Source organism: Silurus aristotelis (genome assembly GCF_946808225.1).
Source record: "Silurus aristotelis genome assembly, chromosome: 7".
Taxonomy (NCBI): domain Eukaryota; kingdom Metazoa; phylum Chordata; class Actinopteri; order Siluriformes; family Siluridae; genus Silurus; species Silurus aristotelis.
The window spans coordinates 15,621,409-15,639,665 of record NC_139580.1 but is presented as its reverse complement, the minus strand read 5'-3'; the positions used below and the strand labels follow the sequence as shown (position 1 = coordinate 15,639,665).

Below are 18,257 nucleotides of genomic sequence, written 5' to 3'. Positions count from 1 at the left end.
GCTATGATGTGCTATAGTTATAGACACACTCGCTGTGTGCAATCTCATTTCTACTTTATGTCCACTGAGGTTTAACGTTCTGTCTTTTACATCCTTTATCTTCTTTGCTAGAGGTTTTCTTACTTTCTCACCTGGTTTGTCTCGTCATTCTAGATCATATTTCTTCATTTCTTTTCTTTCTGTCTCTGTCTCCCACATTCTCTTTCTTTCTCTCTCACACACACACACACACACACACACACACACACACACACACACACACACACACACACACACACACACACACACACACACATTTTGATTATCCTTCTGTAACTTTTTTGATATATCATTATCTAGCTTCAGCAGTGCTACACATCCCTGTCAAATTTGTCCAATCTTCTGTCTTCTTTTCTGCTTGCCTTCTCTTTCATTTCTCTTTTTTTCCCCCAAACCCTGCTGATATACACCCACAGAATGGCTGCATTGAGTCTATCCCCTGCTGAAGGAGGGTTGTGTTGAGCTGAACAGAGTGATATTAGCAATGGAAGGTAGGCAAATGATGCCAGAATGTTGGCATGTGTCCTGCAGTGCCTGCCAGACCTCTCACCCCAGTGGCGCAGCGGCATTTGGCCTTGTTCTGCCTGCTGTCTATTCTTTGTTGCGAAAAGGATTTTTTTTTTTCTGTTCTAAATGCTAAAGGTTACTTTCATACTTAGTAATCTTTGGTTGATTTGGCCAAATATGACATATAAAGTGTAATAACTGTGTTATTTTATCAGCAGTGTAACAGTTAAGCTTTAAGAATGACAAAAGTGAAGAAGACATAGATGTCGAATGATAAAGGAGCTCATTTGCAAGACATTTCTGTCAGTGTCAAAAATAGTAATTCCTAGAAACCTGCTCTACATATGAACATGACCTTAATTTCGCTCAGTTACATGTTTCAGTATAAGATGATCAAAGTCGGTACTTAATATAGGACAGGTTTTTAAAAAAACATAATGAGAAATAGCTAGCAATTAATTTTAAATTTATAGGATTACCATTTGGCTAAATGAGACTTGGCTTTATCCCTGTGGTAATTGATTGCATGCCGATGTCAAGACATTTTTTTTATCTTTGATTCGGGAAATATATCAAATCAGATTGGTTGTGGTGAGCATTCCTGATTAATAATGTACATTTTAGAAAGTAAAAAGAGGTGTTTAAGCAGTATGTAATCAGTATGATCAGATATGCAGTGATTTGGTAAAAATATAAAAAGACCATTTGGTAATCATCTCCCCATCAACATGCATTTAGTTATATCTTCTTTTGCATTTAAAAGCCACCATATTACTTCTTTCTTATATTTACTTCAAAATAATCTTCCACTTTTTCTGTTGTTGTATGATATACAGGTTAATATATGTAGAATATAAAAAAAAAAAACAAGAAATTCAATTCATTACTTTCTTCACAAGCACTATTTATTTCTCTTCTTGCGAGTTAGCTTGGGGGCTAATTGCTCACATTTATAATACTAAAAAAAAGTGCATAATGAGTGATATCTGCTTCACAGACAGTGATATTAATCTTCCCTTGCTCATTTGAAATTCTCCTCTGGTCAATTTTACATTTAATTTCTTCTGAACTGAGCTAAACCAAACTTTCTAATTGTGCATAAAAGTCAATGATGAATTAAAAAGGGAAAGATGGGTTTGAATACTATTAGTTAGCAAAGTCAAACAATGACTTGCGTGGGAGAGGTGGTTACTGTTGGAGCTGAAAGTGAGTTGTAAGACCACATTCTGACCTCATGATGAGCCATTCATTAAATTCAAATCTGAAAAGGCAGTTATCAATTCACAAATGAACCATATTAATGAATGTCATAGGAAAGGTTCTTAAAGCATGAACTGTGCACACATAAGTGACAAAAATGCAAATGAATAACTGGACTGACTCAGATTATAATATTATTTCTAAAGATACAGTATAAAGCTTAACCGTTTCCCTGTTAAGCCAATAAAATGTTTCCAAAAGCAGGTCCGAGAGCACTAATACACACTCACTGTTTAGAAAACTACAAGAATTGTTAAGAGAATGGATCACTGTATACTATTCCATTATTGATTACTACATCTAGAGCTGCAACAAATAATCGATAAAATCGATAATAATCGATAATGAAATTCGTTGTCTTACTATGTTCAAATGCTTGTTTTTATTGTTTGTATATTTAATTTATGCATTTATCATTTAAGTATTATACAAAATCGAATTATATATTCTAGATACATATATCTTCACAAATGAACAAAACGTCTGTGTATTTTTCAAACAAAACAATGTTGTATCATATTTTATAATGATTATTTTAGCAAGGTTGTCAACTTGCCATCTGCAAAATACAATACAAATTTTGTTTGTTTGTTTGTTTGTTTGTTTGTTTTTTTTTATTCCCCATGCACTCAACAAGCAGCCACTATTAACTTTAAATTGATGATAGTTGATCTCAACATGTGGCTTTAGCATTTTTTAAGTACACTTTTATATATAAATACCATGAAATAGGGTTTTATATAGTTATAATAAGCAAAACATCTTATTTAAAAAATAATAATAATCCGATTAATTTATTAATATATGTAGATATGAGGAGTAACACTTTCCATGCTGTTGTCTAAAAAAATACACAAGTTTTTTAAGTATACATTGTAACATTGTATGAGATGTGTTTCATTTGTAATCATTGATTTGCTTTTCATTGTACATTGAATAGTTTTACATAAAATAATGATACTAAATAGAAAAACTCAAAAGAATCATGTTTTTTATTTTTATATATGTGTGTGTGTGTGTGTATATATATATATATATATATATATATATATATATATATATATATATATATAATATGAATATTTTATTCACATTGTGTGAAAGTAATCATGAAACATATAAATATATGGTAACAATTGCTGAAGCCAGTTATTGTGAGTTATGCGATCAATTGTAGTTTGTTACAAGCATCAATGCACAACAAAGAAAATTTTTTTTTTTTTTTATACAATTCTTTTTAAATTGAAATTTTACTTTGTTTTGTTGGTAGTTTGTAAGTTTGTGGATTGTCTATTAAACAAGTTTCTCTTATTACTTTTTGTTATAAAAACAAGAAAACGTTATTGTATCCCAGCTGCATCTCTTTTTCCTCTCTATCTAAAATACACCAATTCTCATTTTTCCAAAAAAAAAAACAAAAATAAATTGTACCATGTACAGCACAGCACAGTGACTGTTATAAAATGGAGATACTCTATACTCCAGAAAAAACAACAACAAAGAAAAACAGCAACTTTCATTTACATTTGTCTTTGTTGAGCATAACATGTTCAAAGTGGTTCATTATTACATTAATCTACTGTTTATTAGTTTTTCTACTTCTTAAGGTCATATATCATATTGGAATGAGCAAATTAATATGAACTTAGCATTCATGCAGCCAAAATTACTGTTATATCCTGTCATACAATTGTACTATACTCCTTATTGGTAATATTTGAAAATTGTGGTGCAATATTCATTTCTTTACTGTTGATATTAGAGGTTTCCCCATGCTAAGCTTTTCCAAAGTGTTCTGATGTTTCATCCAGTAGAGCATTAGTTGTAATAACCAGAGGCGGGTCGTGCATTTGGTACCTGGGCCTTCAGTGGGGACTTACCTGACTTAATCCACCTCTTAATATCACAACTATCACGTCGCAATTATAGAAATCAATACAATGCAAACACGCATAACAACGTGTGGCATTACAGAGAAAGAGGCATTTCACGTACGGAGGGTGAATACCATTTTACTAAAGCAAGAAACCCAGTCAAGACTCCAAACCTCTACACTACACCCGCAACTGTGCACCAACATCATCTGGAGCAGTTCAGAATCAATATTTGTCTAATAACATGACAAAAACATAAACATGTAAAAAAAAAAAAAAAAAATACAACCTACTCACCAGAGATGCAGACTCAGAGACTGTAAGCCAGTGGTACCACTCGTATTCACTGGTCTGGAAGTGGCGAACAAACCCTTTCCAGGGCTGAGACAAGCTAGCTAGCTTCAGAGTTGGCTGACCTCTCCTCACAATGTCTAGCTTTTCTTAAAAAATTTATTTTTAAGGTTGTCCACGATTAAATCAATTTCTCTTCCTCTGTATGCATAAAAAAGTCAAACTCGGATGTATTAATGTGTGCAGAGATAAACACGTGTTTTGCCAGTCGACTTGGCTGTAACAATTTCCCTCTAACCAACCAATGCCCTGTGAGGCAAATATTAAGTCTGATTGTTTAAAGAAACAGAGTTATTTATTAAGAAGACTATGGTAAAAAAAAAAAAGACAAAAAATCTAAATCCTCATACACGTACTAAAAGCAGTGCAGTCAAGAGAAATGCTATGAAATTAAGAAAATAAACTGTTGGGAATAAATTAATACAATTTCATGGAACCAATATAAGATTTTAGGTTGTAAATGTAGGTCAGTGCTTCTGATAGTGTTTCGGCCAGCAGAGAAGGTTTTGCTGGCCCTGACTGCCCGCCACTGGTAATAACAGTTCTGTTATAATTTTTTTTATTTTTTTTTTTTTTTTTTTATAACACAATGTAAAATGTACATTAAGATATCCATGGAGTATAGTATCATGGTATATAATCTTAACATGTTGACCTCATGCTAATAATGATGCAATATATTTTGAACGCTGTAAAAGCAGCATATGCAGATCCATTTGCATTCCTGTCTCTCAGCATGTGCGAAGTCCTTTGTAGTTTAACATTAGGCAGAATAATGAATGCACACTACATTATCTGTTCTCATTTGCAGCTGCCAGTCTCTTGTAGTCCCCTTATCAAAAGGCTTCTTGCTCAGGAGAAAACTAAAGGCTATCTCTTCGGAGGCCTTCATGTAAAAGGGCAGTGTGGGTTGAAGTAGTGAAGGGCACACAGGGTAACACTTTCCTCAGGCAGTCTCTCCTGAATTCAAACACAAACATGCTTCCATGCTGGGCTTTTCTTAGTCTTGGCCAGTTGTCTTTTCTTTTGCACCTTCCTCCTTATCACCATTCTTTTTTCTCCTGCTCAAAATTCTCATTCTCTGATGTCCTCCAGCTATGAGTGGCATGCTTTAAAATTGATTTTCATGTACGCTTTGTCTTTTCTCTTTTTCTGCTTTTACCTTTCTTCTGATCCACATTTAGTGTTCAGTGTCACTGTAATTGCTGTTCCTGTTCTATAAATTATAGGGATTTCTTGAGCACTAAGAACCAGACATTTCTTTTATTAAGGACTTGAGCAATTGTGTCACTGTGTGTTCTCTTGCCACTGTGCCCTAGGTAACATGTTATCTGTGTTATCTGTCATATACACAGAAACATATATGCACGCACACACACACACACACACACACACACACACACACACATACACACACACACACACACACACACACACACACACACACACACACACACACACACACACACACACACACACATACACATACACACACACACACACACACACACACACACACACACACACACACACACACACACACACACACACACAGAGGTACGCACGTGTGTGTGCTCCATAAATCCAGAGCAGGGATGCTATTCTTAGTTACGGCACAACATTAAGGAAACTGATGGTGCAGGCTTGAAAAGGCAAGCAGTAAAACCATGAACGAAGCCACCTCCAAGTAAAATCTGAAACGGCATTTTAAATCTACATGCAAGACTGGATTAATCCCCTGTAGTGTCAGTTGATTTTGGTTGTTTTTGGTCGTTTATTCTAGTTTTGAATGCAATAAAATAGCACCCATTTAAATGCGATTCAAATAATCTTTCACACCCGATCTGGTTATCAGGACGGATTAAACCGCATAGTTAGTTAAGAGACACAATGTGAAGTTCTCATGTTGGCCAGTACTTTAACTCTATTAACAAAAAACAATCTCCTGTTTTCTCTTTATCTTCACCATTTCTTCTTTCTTTGCTCCTCTTTTGCTCTGCCTATATTATGCTTTTCTGAGCCAATCAATCCTCCAGCCCAACAATACAGCATTGACACACAGCTGCGTGCTGTCAAAGCCCAACAACCCTCTATCAGACTGAATACCGATTTCATCCGACAGCGACAACCCAGAACCTTCAGCCTATTGCACTTTTTGCCTGTTACCCTCTCTGTCATCTCCTCTCTTTTTTGTTTTCTCTATTTTTTCTTAAGATATTTACCTATGAAGTCGCACAATTTCATAATCTCCATTAGTATAATCCCATTCCCTCTCTCTCTCTCTCTCTCTCTCTCTCTCTCTCTCTCTCTCTCTCTCTCTCTCTCTCTCTCTCTCACTCTCTCTCACACACACACACACACACACACACACACACACACACACACACACACACACACTCTCTCTCTCTCTCTCTCTCTCTCTCTCTCTCTCTCTCTCTCTCTCTCTCTCTCCCTCTCCCTCTCCCTTTCACTCTTCTTTTTTCTGCCTACACTAAGCTTTTCTGGGCTAATCAGTCCTTTAGTCCATCAGTCCTCTCTGCCTCTTCTTCTCCCTCTTCTTCTCCCTCTCTTCCCCCCACCACCCCACCCCCCAAGGAGCCACAGACTTAACGAGATGTGTATTGTAATTTATGCCTATGCATATGGGAGGAATAGATCTGCCATTGATGGATGTCTTGCTTGCCGGCACTGACTCTGCTGTGTTCTGTAGAGCATCCCAGTGGACCACAGTGGAGTGTCGACATAAAAACACATTGAGTAAACAAGTAATGCAACGCTTACACACTGCAGCCATAGTGAGGAATCGGTGGAGGCTGAGACGCATGGCCCAGATGAAACAAGAGTGGACACGCTCCAGCTATATCCTGCAGGCATGTTTCTCACTGAAACCAAAAGTCATGCATCACTGGGATCTCTTTAGGCATGAATAGTGCATTCTTGCAGAGAGGTAGAGATCATTTTTAATAGACAAAAAAAAAAAAAGAAAAAAAATGTTCTACATTTGTAAATGTAATGAGATGGGAAACAGATTTTTTAAGAACTATCATTAACCAAATCATCTCAGGTTACAAGCAATTAAGCAAAACTTGATGTAAGAATTCAGAGTTTTTCTTTATGACTTTATTTGAACAAATAAGAATCATCCCTGCTTTTTGGAATTTGACCATTTTATGCATGAGTAGACCTGCTGTGGATAAATAACCATGCATTAGATGTGAGCCGGTACTTGTTCCTTTTTCATGGAGTCAAGATTAATCGGTCTTTTGTTTGCCCAGCCTGGTGCAAACTGCCTCATAATGTTTTCAATGTTCAGTAAAACACTAGGGAAATGTTGAAGAGTAAAAACTGTTACTAAAGTACAACAATAGCACAAAGCTGATATACACTAGTTTCTCAACTTATATTGCTAAACTAAAATGCATACAATTAGGAGTAAGGGCTCTTAGTATTATTGACTATACAGTAAATACTGAGTTTCACCATGTTCCAACATTTATTCATACAATCCAATAATCTACTGATCTATTTTGCTGTCATTTGTTTGTGGTTAATTGTTAAAACAAGTAGTTTAATGCTCTGATAATAGGCTGACCCAAATGATATCTATTAGCTATTTTATACACTCACCATCCACTTCAATAAGAACAGTGCATTAATTAAAATCATGTAGATAATGGTCAAACACTTACATAAATGTTTATGTGAATTATTAGAATCAGGAAAAGAGTTGTAAGTTTACAAATTAACCATGTCATAGTGCCTGATGCTCTGGTTTGAATATTATAAAATGTAGCCTTGTTGATTAGAAGGGTCATGAATTTAGTACAACCCCAATTATTGACTTATTTGTAAGCCAGATAAACACTCTTTACCACCATGGGGAGCAGAAAATTATCTCAGCATGCACAACACATTGAATCTTGAGGTGGGTGGTCTTCAACAGCAGAAGACCACAATGGATTCTACTTCTGTCACAAACGATCAGAATTCTGAGGCTGTTATGGACACAGGTGCTTCAGTATTAGAAATTTGAATATTAGATTAATAATAATAATAATAATAATAATAATAATAATAATAATAATAATAATAATAAATAAAACCCCACTTTCTTCATATATCTTGTTTTGTTTAATCCACCACATGGCTTAAATGTTTGGTGCATGCCAAGAAGCTTTTCTGTTCCAATGTAAAGAACTGCAGGCACATTCTGACCATTCTCCTCTGATCTCTCTAAACAAGGAGGTGAAAAGGGTGTTTATCACATTATTTTCTGCAAATTTTACAAACTGTTGTGTGTAAAAAGCTTGTCATTGGGATCACTGATTATTAAATTCTGATGATTGTTGTTCCTAATATATATATATATATATATATATATATATATATATATATATATATATATATATATATATATATATATATATATATATATATATATATATATATATATATTTCTGAACAGATTAGATTATACTGTATGTCTAAGGAGTTGAGACTGAAATGAAGTGCTTGTTTTATAAAACCCTAGTTACAGATGTAAAATCAGTTATGCCTGCTCTAATTCACCAAGTGATAGATTTTTTTTTGTATTTACATGTACTTATTTCAGTGAAAGTGCTTGCAGAATAAGATAGGGATTTTGAGAATGTGAGAAAAGAAAGAAAACAGAAACAGAAACAGAACAACAAAATTCTTCCTGTCTGTTATAGCAAAGTTTACCTGTGTCTTAGACATGGAGTAAAGTATGGAAAAGAAGGAAAAGAAATAAATAGCACAGAGAATAAATATGCTAAAACATGCTTGAATAATGCTGAAGCAGACTTTAACCAAGATGAATGCCAAATAGCAGTGAAGGACAATCACCAATTATTTATACATACCTTTATTTACACTACATATACTTTATATTGCATGCAATGATGCTGGTCACTGATAGCAACAATATGAAAAATACATATTAGTTGTGATATTAAAAACAAATAAATGTGACTACAGCAGCTTTATGTTTATGGATTAATGTAGATCACCATAATAATAAGTAATCCTATTTATTTATTCATCCATCTATCCATGTTTGCAACAATATATTGATTCTTCTAGCAATTAATTATGTAATATATTGGCCACTAGTACAGTGATGCGAAACAGGGTGAATAGATTAATATAAGCTATAACTTAACTATAATATGTTTACTATAATTTGGGGTCATGGCATGATGTAAATCAATTTTGAATGTCAGAATGAAATATTCTCTGAGGTATGGATACTTTCCAACTTTGAGGCCCACCATAGTAAACTAACTGAATAGAAGTAATGTCCTTCTGGCAGAGGACTTAAAATGCTGGGCACTAGAACATAATGTGCTTTTTTTTTTTTTCTTCAGGATACCCAGGGCGGTAGAGGCTGTGACCCATGTCAGGAGGATTTAAATTTAGACTTCATCTGTTCTTCAATGGACTTATTTTTTCTTCATTCATTTCATTATCTAATTTTGTAGTGGAGGCTAAAATACAGTGCACTCTGAAAGCTCACTGCGGTGCATTTCCTTCCAGCCTGCCTCTTCAGCAATCCCATCTCTCTCTCCAACAAAGTTAATCTGCACTACATGAAATAAAGCATGTGGGGGGAAGAGAAAACCAGAAAAAGCAAATGAAAAGATGGTGAGATAAAAGGAAAAACAGAATAGGAGTTAAGATTTTGTCAATGAGAGAATTCAATGACATCTCCTTTACTATGCAGATATTTTGTAGCCTGTTCACTGAGTGTTCATATAATATGCTTGCATTCAAGAAAATAATTAAAGTAGCATGGTTGCTTATAAAGCGATCCTCTTATTTTATTATTCCTTTGCATCAAGAATCACAAAAATGTGGTCATGTGATCTCAGTTCATGCTACATATCGATGTATCCCCTTCCTATTTTTCCAGTTGTAGTCAGGCCATGCATATGAACTACATAGTCTAAGACTGTTTTCAGTCAACATGATGTAATACATAAAGTGGAGAAAGGGTGAGCTCAGAGGGCCTGGCACCATCAACATATGAGATTTTTCTACAGGAACAGGAGTGTGCAACAATGCACCAGCACTGTCATCTTAATTATATTTCCCTGTGAAAAAGTTAGGTTAGAACCCTGGCTTGATTACTACAGGGAAAGACCCTTGACGCTGTGCAGAGAATACGCTTTCACATGCTTATTTTCAGTAAAGCTTGTTTTTTTTTTTAACATGCAAGATGTTTTTTTTATTTTTTTATTTTTTTATTTTGTTGCTTGTGTGTGAGACCTCCCAAATGAGCCTTTTTGAAATGAATGTGACACCTTAGCTCATTAAAAGCAGTGGGGAGTTAAGATGCAGGGGTTGCTTAAGCTCCCTGGTGGTGCTCACAGGGAAGGCCTCTGTGCCCATTTATGCCACTGATTGAGGCTTATTTCACTATTTCATGCTGTAACTAAATTTAACTGCACCCCCACCTTTCCAAACCTATAGAGTACATCTGTCAGCAGAGTTGTTGTGGCAAGTCTGAGCCAAAAAGCAAGCTTGAGTCTCCAGTGCTCTGATGATATTTGGTATTTTTCCCAATCTATCCAAGCCAAATAAAAGACGACTGCTGTTATCAGTATGTGGAGGGTCACAGTAAAGAAGTACCCAAAGCTGGATGGTGGATCTTTAGAAGGAGAAGCTTAATGGCTTTGGGCAACAGTTTCTGACAGAAAAGATTGGATCGTTCAATAGGGGCTTCACTATTCACTTTTAAATCATGATGCATAGATGTGAAAAGAAATAACCTTAATGTTTTACTCTTGCAAGAAAAGCCATTCATTTGGCCCTGTTCTGTATCATTCTCCCTTTATTGCTTTCTCAGTTGTACTCTTGCAAACCCCCAGAATATAGAAAACACTTTTTGGTGGTGTGATACAAAATATTCACAGTTTACACTCCTAATTAAAGCCATACACCAAAGAATGCAGAGAAAGCACATGGTGTTAGAATGAGGAATGTGAAGAGTGCCTGGGGCTGGGGGACTGCCCTAAGAGACATGGCTTCTAGCCATATATCAGACACATTGCCTGGCAAACATGTATAGAGCTTTCAAGCATTATGCATGATTTTTATGAGGCATTATACTTGTTTAGCAGAATCCACCAAAAACATGATACAGCAGCTGCGGAAATGTCCGGTAAAGGTGAACAGATAGAGCATATCTTGTAATTAATAAATTGCAAAAAAAAGAAAAGTATGTGTAGTTTTGCTCTCATTGGTATATATACTCAAACTGTGCCACTGCTAGAGAAATGTGAAGTCCTGCTGCCTGTGGTGCCTGATCATGTAGACAGATGGGTGTCTGTGTTGTCATGCTGCTCTGCTGAGTTTCTGATGGGGTGATGGGAGAGCACCCACAGTTAGTGTGTCTTCTCCGGAAAAGCTGCAGAACACTGTTGCGTCTCCTGAGGAAATTGTCCATGGCTACTGAAGTGTAATATATTCACCCCATCATCATCAAGCTGTCATTCTTCACACAGGAGCATAACAGTAAGGAATATGTGTGTGTGTGCGGATGTGTGTGTGTGTGTGTGTGTGTGTGTGTGTGCGCGCATGTGTCTGTCAGAAAGTGGAGATAGCGAGCATAATCATCTTAAATGCTACATGCTTCTACCTTTTAGTGAGATTCATAATCAGTCAGAATCTCTTGATTATGCATCCTGTATGATCCTTTCAGCCAATGCGATTTTTAATGTAGTACTTGGGTTCATGCATGTATGTGTATGCATCGCTGTATTATAGATAGATAGAGCTGGGCTGCTGTAAAGTCCTAAAACTGCTGTAAAGTCCTCCATTAAACAGAACCCACATTTATTTACTGTGTCAAAATAGGACAGTATATAAATTATTGGTAGAAGAAGAAGAAGAGGTTCGGATTTCCTATTAAAAAGCTATAATACATCTGTATGTAAAATCATATATTTAGCTTAGCCTGTCACATAATCTTTGTAAAGAGATAGCATTTAGTTTTGTAGATGTGTAGATTGTACAATATATTTGTTTGCATGGCTATTTGATGCAAAAGGGGAACAACACAATATTAGGCATATATAAGTGAGTACACCCCTAATATTTCAGCAACCATTTTAGTATATATTCTTAAAAGAAACGTTGATATATTTTATAGTAGTCAATGTGCAGTAGAGATTAACTGTCCTCTGAAATATAGAAATAACTTAACATACAGCCATTATTGTCAAAATAACTGGCAATAAAAGTAAGTACACCCTAAGTGATAACAGCTGTACTTAGTTTTACCATGCAAAGCCACATGTCATATTCATCATGTTCATGTTTCTGTCTGCTTGACAGGACCATGCAAATTTGTGTATCTTGTATTAGAATTAGAATTTAAGAATTAGAAATGTTTCTCTCCGCAAAGATGTCCTAGGCTGTAAGAAGATCGGTAACACCCTGAATCCGAGGTACAGTACAGACAGAGGGTTCCACTCGGAACAAGCCTCACAAGGGTCGATCAAAGAAGTTGAGTACTCGTGCTGTGCTTCAGGTGCAGAAGCTGATTTAAAAAAACAGATGCATGAGTTCTGCCAGCATTGCTTTAGAGTTTTCAGAAGCGGAAGGTTTGCTTGTTAGTCTCAGACGATATGCCACACACACGGCAACAAGTCAGTTTGCATGGTCCCTAAAGAAAGCCTCTTCTGAAGCTGGCTCACAGGAAAGCCTGCTTACAGTTTGCTGAAGACAAATTGTTCAAGAGCATGAATTACTGGAACCATGTGATGTGGATTGATGAGACTAAGATAAACTTTGTGTGGTGACACACTGGTGAGGAGTACTTGCCTACAGTCAAGCATTGAGGTGGTAGAGCCTCATGGTTGGGCTGCATGAGTGCTGCTGGTACTGGGGAGCTGCAGTTCAATGAGGGGGAAACATGGATTCCAACATTTACTGTGACCTTCTGAAGCAGAACATGATGCCCTCCTGTCAGTAACTTGGCCAAATGGCAGTTTTCCAACATGGGAATGACCCCAAACTCACCGCCAAGATGACAACTGCGTTGTTGAGGTTGAAGGTGATGTTGTGGCCAAGTATGTCTCCAGATCTAAACCTTATTGAGCACCTGTGGGGCATCCTGAAGCTGAAGGTGGAGAAGCGCCATGTGTTTAACATTCAACAGCTCCGTGATGTCATTATTGAGGAATGGAGGTGGTGGAACAAATGAATGAATGAATGAATAAAATGATCATGCACTGAAGGTAGTTTAACAATAACACCATAATTGACAAAAAATATTATCAATTCTATTTCTATTATATGACTCTTAAAATTCTTAATACCAGAATTCTAATCTCTTCTGCTTACTCAATATTATATAGTGTATTTTTATTTTCCTCATGTGCACAAAATCAGCATGTTGAGAGTTGCATCATGTTTCAAGATAACGGTAATAAATGTACTGCTTTTATTTAAAATCCGCTTAGGAAACCCAATGACAGCACTTATTTATGCTCATACTAGGAATCCTATTCCTTCACCCCTGCTGTTTTCTTCCTCTACTCTCTCACAGCATTCTCTTGTCATTTTGCTCTATAAAACATGACAATATGAATTTGAAGCAGAGAGAAATGTGATGCAAGCATGCGAGAAAACAGGCTTACACACTGAAGAAGGCTTTAGTATGGGGATAAGATAAAGCTCCACTACAACGGACAGAGTGAAGCAACATCTTTAAGCATAGAACAGGAGATTTGGAGTGGCAGCTGGGTAAATACCTTTTAAACTGTGTCTGCCACACATTTGCATTTGAAATGATGTAGGGTCTTTTTTTTTTTTTTTTGAGGTGACAGTTACATCTGAATTGTGGCATTACCATGTAGTACCTAAGCTGTAGCAGGGCAAAGTTTCTTGAAAACCTTTTTTTTTTTTTTTATGTTGTTCTTGTAATGTCTTTTTAAAATAAAATAGAATGCAAAATTTGTAGTATCCCACAAACTATGTGGAAATGTGTCAAATAAATTACAAAAAAAGTTTCCAATAGCAGCCTATGTTTTACTTCTATTTTCTATGAAGAGTAAGAATCAGTAATGCCATGTTGACCACTCATATCTACAATCATTGGTCAGTGCAGAGTTTAAGAAAACTTAAATAAAAAATGCAGCTGGATATCTTATTTTTATTGTGAGTATGTGATAAATTATGCCAAATCCTTCTTATGGTGCTAAGTTATTGGAAAGACATGATTATTAATGCAACTATATAATGATCATATAAAGGAAATATTTCGTCCGTTTTTTTTCCCCTAATAAAATCTACATTAAAGCTAAGTTACATTTAATGATTTAAAAAGCTTCCCTTTGTCCTCAAAGATTAAAAAAGCTGTAATCCATTTATTTATAAAATTATGCTGTTAATCAGTTTAAGTGAATTAACATCAGGTAAAATAACACAGCCTTTAATTGCAATTGAAGAATAGATTGTTAATTTGCAAAGCAAAATTAGATTTTTCTTTTCTTTTTTTTTTTCTTTTCTTTTTTTTATTTTTTTTAAGTGTAATAGCATGCATATAGAGGCATTTATATTCCCAGAAATACACATTATATGGACAAAGGTTTGTAAAAAACCTGACCATAAAATTCATATGTGCTTTTTGAACATCCCATTCCATTCTTTATCCAATTCTTAATGTTATAATAACTTTTAATCTTCTAAGAAGATGTTCCGCTAGATTTCTGAGTGTGGTCGTGGAGAATTGTGCTCATTCAGCCACAAAGGCATTAGCAAAGTCAGGTACTAATGTAAGCACATTCAAATTCATCCCAAGAGTGTTCAATAGAGTTGAGGTCAAAGCTTTATAGCAGGCTACTCAAGAGCTTCCACTTCAACCCATGTAAACCATATCTTACTAAATCTCCCTTTATGCACAAGGGCACTGTTATGCTAGGACAGGTTTTCATCTTTTAGTTTAAGTGAAGGGAAAATGTAATGATACACATAGAAACACATTCAATACTATTGTGCTCCAACTTTGCATTAACAGGTTGGGTAAGAACCACGTACTATATGTCTGGAGAAATCAGGTGTCCCGATACTATGGTCTATGCATTGTATGTCATTTGACATTTCTATGAAATTGTTATGCATAATTTGTTGGCCATATACTAAAGCCCCCGCTTACACCACACACATTTTTCTCCTTCTCATCTAATTGTACTGATTCAGAACCCCTGCAATTTTGTTATATACCTAATTTTCTCTATTCTCTTAGATAAGTTTTAAATAAATTCCTTCTCCCTTTGTATCACTTTCTTTGTTTCTCTTCCTCTTACCTTCTTTATGTTTATGATGGCTCATTACATTGTCTGCCAGCTATCATCAATATGAAGCCTTTTGCAGGCATAGATGTATTTATCGTTAAGTCATGCCAATTTGAATGGTCTTACTGATGTTATATTGCTTCTGTGCCAGCCAGTAAAGATGATCTTAATATTACCCTTTACATTACCTTGTCCTTTTTTTCATTTTGTGAAGAAATTAACTGTGGGTGATTGATTACCCAGCAATGAGCATTTCAGCCCATTTGATTCAGACTGTTCTTACAGTTCAGATCAGAATTGAATGAAAATTGCAGGGGTTCTGAATCAGTACAATTAGATGAGAAGGAGAAAAATGTGTGTGGTGTAAGCGGGGGCTTTAGTGTACACGGAATTGTGTACATTTGATACTGCACCTGCACTTCACAAAACCGATTGCAGTAGATTACAGCTAAAACAGCTTCACAATTGCAGTACACCACAGTCAGTAGAATATGTATTTTAAGATTGTTGATGTGAAATTTGACATTTGCAGTAATTACCCTAGTGTGTCTATGGGTGATTTTCATCTATTACTCTTCCTTTCTCATGTGCAGAAAGAAAGGTCTGGCTTTATTACTAATGACTCTCACTATCATAGGCACATGCTATTGCAAATGATTTCTTACAACACATAGATATATTTCATTTTGATATACTATTTCGTGTAACCTGATAAATACGGCTATCATAATTTTAGATATCGCTTTTATTGTGTACCTCAGATGACACAGATTCCCGGTCAGTCTAAATAAATACTTTCCCCCTTAAAGTTCCATAAGGCCAAATAATTGGGGGCAGACAATGGTCCAGTATAACTCGACAAACAAACATGAGATATAGTACAGTATAATACCAAACAATAAATACATATATACAGACTCCACTTCTAAGAAAAATGAAATAATGATGGTATCAGACTGAAGGTTTGTGTTCTGACAGTCATTTATGTATAGTCTATATAGGCAAAAGTACTGGGACACCTGACTCTTAAAGAATTGCACAGAAGGTAATGTTTGAGGATATTTTGTCCAGTTTTTGAATGAGTTCAGAAGCATATCCTTATCGATGCATTCAAAGCTGCCCTGGGGAAGAATGATGCTAGATTCAGTCATAGTTCCTCACATCACTTCTTTTTCCCATTTGTAGACTAGGCTATATGATGGCCATCTGTAATAGTGTTATGATCTAATGTAGAATACAGAAAAATAACAATTCCATATATACATTTTTTGTTTTTCAAATATAACACATTGATCATAGTGTTTTTGGCTACTTGGAAAAGCAAAGTGATTAAAATTACTTCCTAAGATTTCAAAGCATCCAGAGATATCGAATCATGTTACTATTTGGTGCTGTGTATATAGTTAGATGCTTTTGGGTGAATATGAAGAGCTAAATGTAATTTACGGTCAGGTTTTTCAAACTTTAAATATCAGCTAAATAAAACTTGAAAGCAAACTGTAATGGACCTAATAATGGACACTAACTCATACGTGATTTAAATCATTCTCTCTAAGGACACAAAGCATGTTAGCTCATACCTTCATAGGAACAGGAACAGTGATTGTGGTATTCCAAAGTACAATGGACATGTTAGCAAGGCATTTAATCACCTCAGCATCACTTCACATAATTGGTCAGTAGAATGCTTCATTGCACTACCACAAATAGAACATCTGGTCTAGCTTACTTGTTTGCTGTTGTGGCTTCGAGGCTCAGGCAGTTCTTCTTATGGTCATAAAGTGTGGTACTTGGCCTATATACATTGAGTTTATCAGTGGCATGGGTAGTGTCAGGCATTTTCAATTCAGGTACATATAGTGTTTAGTTGGTTGAGCACTATCAACAGCACTATCAAAGATATATCAAGGAGCAAAGCATTTAGAGCACTATTATTGAGGTGTACAACGTTTAAATTTTTTATTGACGTTTCTACAGATTCCACCACTTTGATTATTGATTTTTTCCTTTTAATTGTAAGGATATTGATATAAATCAAGTGAATAAGCGGTTATCTTTCACAGAAAAGAGGTTTCCACGATAATGTATTCTTGCTTTCAAGGATCATGACTACAGTTTGTTAAGTTTATTACACAGTGAGGACTCATTACACAGTGTAAAAACTGGCAGTGGGATGAATTTTAGCTATTTTACTTTGCACCTGAGGACTCGAGGCTTGCCCTGTTTGTTCCTTGGTTTTAAGTGTAAGTCATTTGCTCAAGCACAAACTGATTTGTACCAAGTCCAGGTTCCAGTATGGTACTGTTTGTGTAAATGCTAGAAATAATTCACCACTTATAATGTCCTTATCTGTATTTACACTGACAAACTATCAATCAGTCCTTGGGATAATATTGGTACATACAGTACACTTGTAGGGTAAATGCCAGCACCTCTAGTAAACATTTCAAGGCAGTAAAGGTGTGCATTCTCTACTTTTCACAGGGCTGTCAGCTAATTCTGTCAGCTACTTTTCTCCCTTTGACCGAGTCACAGAAGTTCTTATCTTCCTTTTCTTGATGGGTCTTGCAGACTTCTTGGGTGTTTACTGCACTCCTGTAGCATCAGCAGTCACAATCAGCATTATGCTGAAGGTCAACAGGGTAAGATTTTACATTCCTATACAATTATGACATTGGTTATATTCATATTGGCAGAACTCATCAGTGTGCGCTCAATTACAAAATATTATGAAACTAGAAAAGGTAAAACAAATGTCAACAGAATTTATGAACTTCTAAGGTCAGACTTTGATATATCAAGTGGTTGCAGCACCATGCTGTTGTATACCAACGTAATAGTAGGATCTGTCTGAGAAACGAGCCAAACTTCCAACATAAAGGTGCAACCATTACGGTCTATACAT

The 18,257-nt window shown here is 35.6% G+C and overlaps 1 protein-coding gene across 2 annotated transcripts in view; it reads left to right on the top strand.

Moving 5' to 3' along the window:
- Nucleotides 1-18,257, top strand: part of lrrc4ca (leucine rich repeat containing 4C-a) — a 48,298-nt gene that overhangs the window by 10,287 nt on the left and 19,754 nt on the right. The window contains exon 1 of one of the 2 annotated variants that reach the window (XM_083547563.1): nt 17,837-17,994. The exons of the other annotated variant lie outside the window; for it this stretch is intronic. The gene's annotated coding sequence lies outside the window, so the exon portion shown is untranslated. Of the gene's footprint in view, nt 1-17,836; nt 17,995-18,257 lie in introns of those variants that run through there. 2 annotated transcript variants of the gene reach the window in all.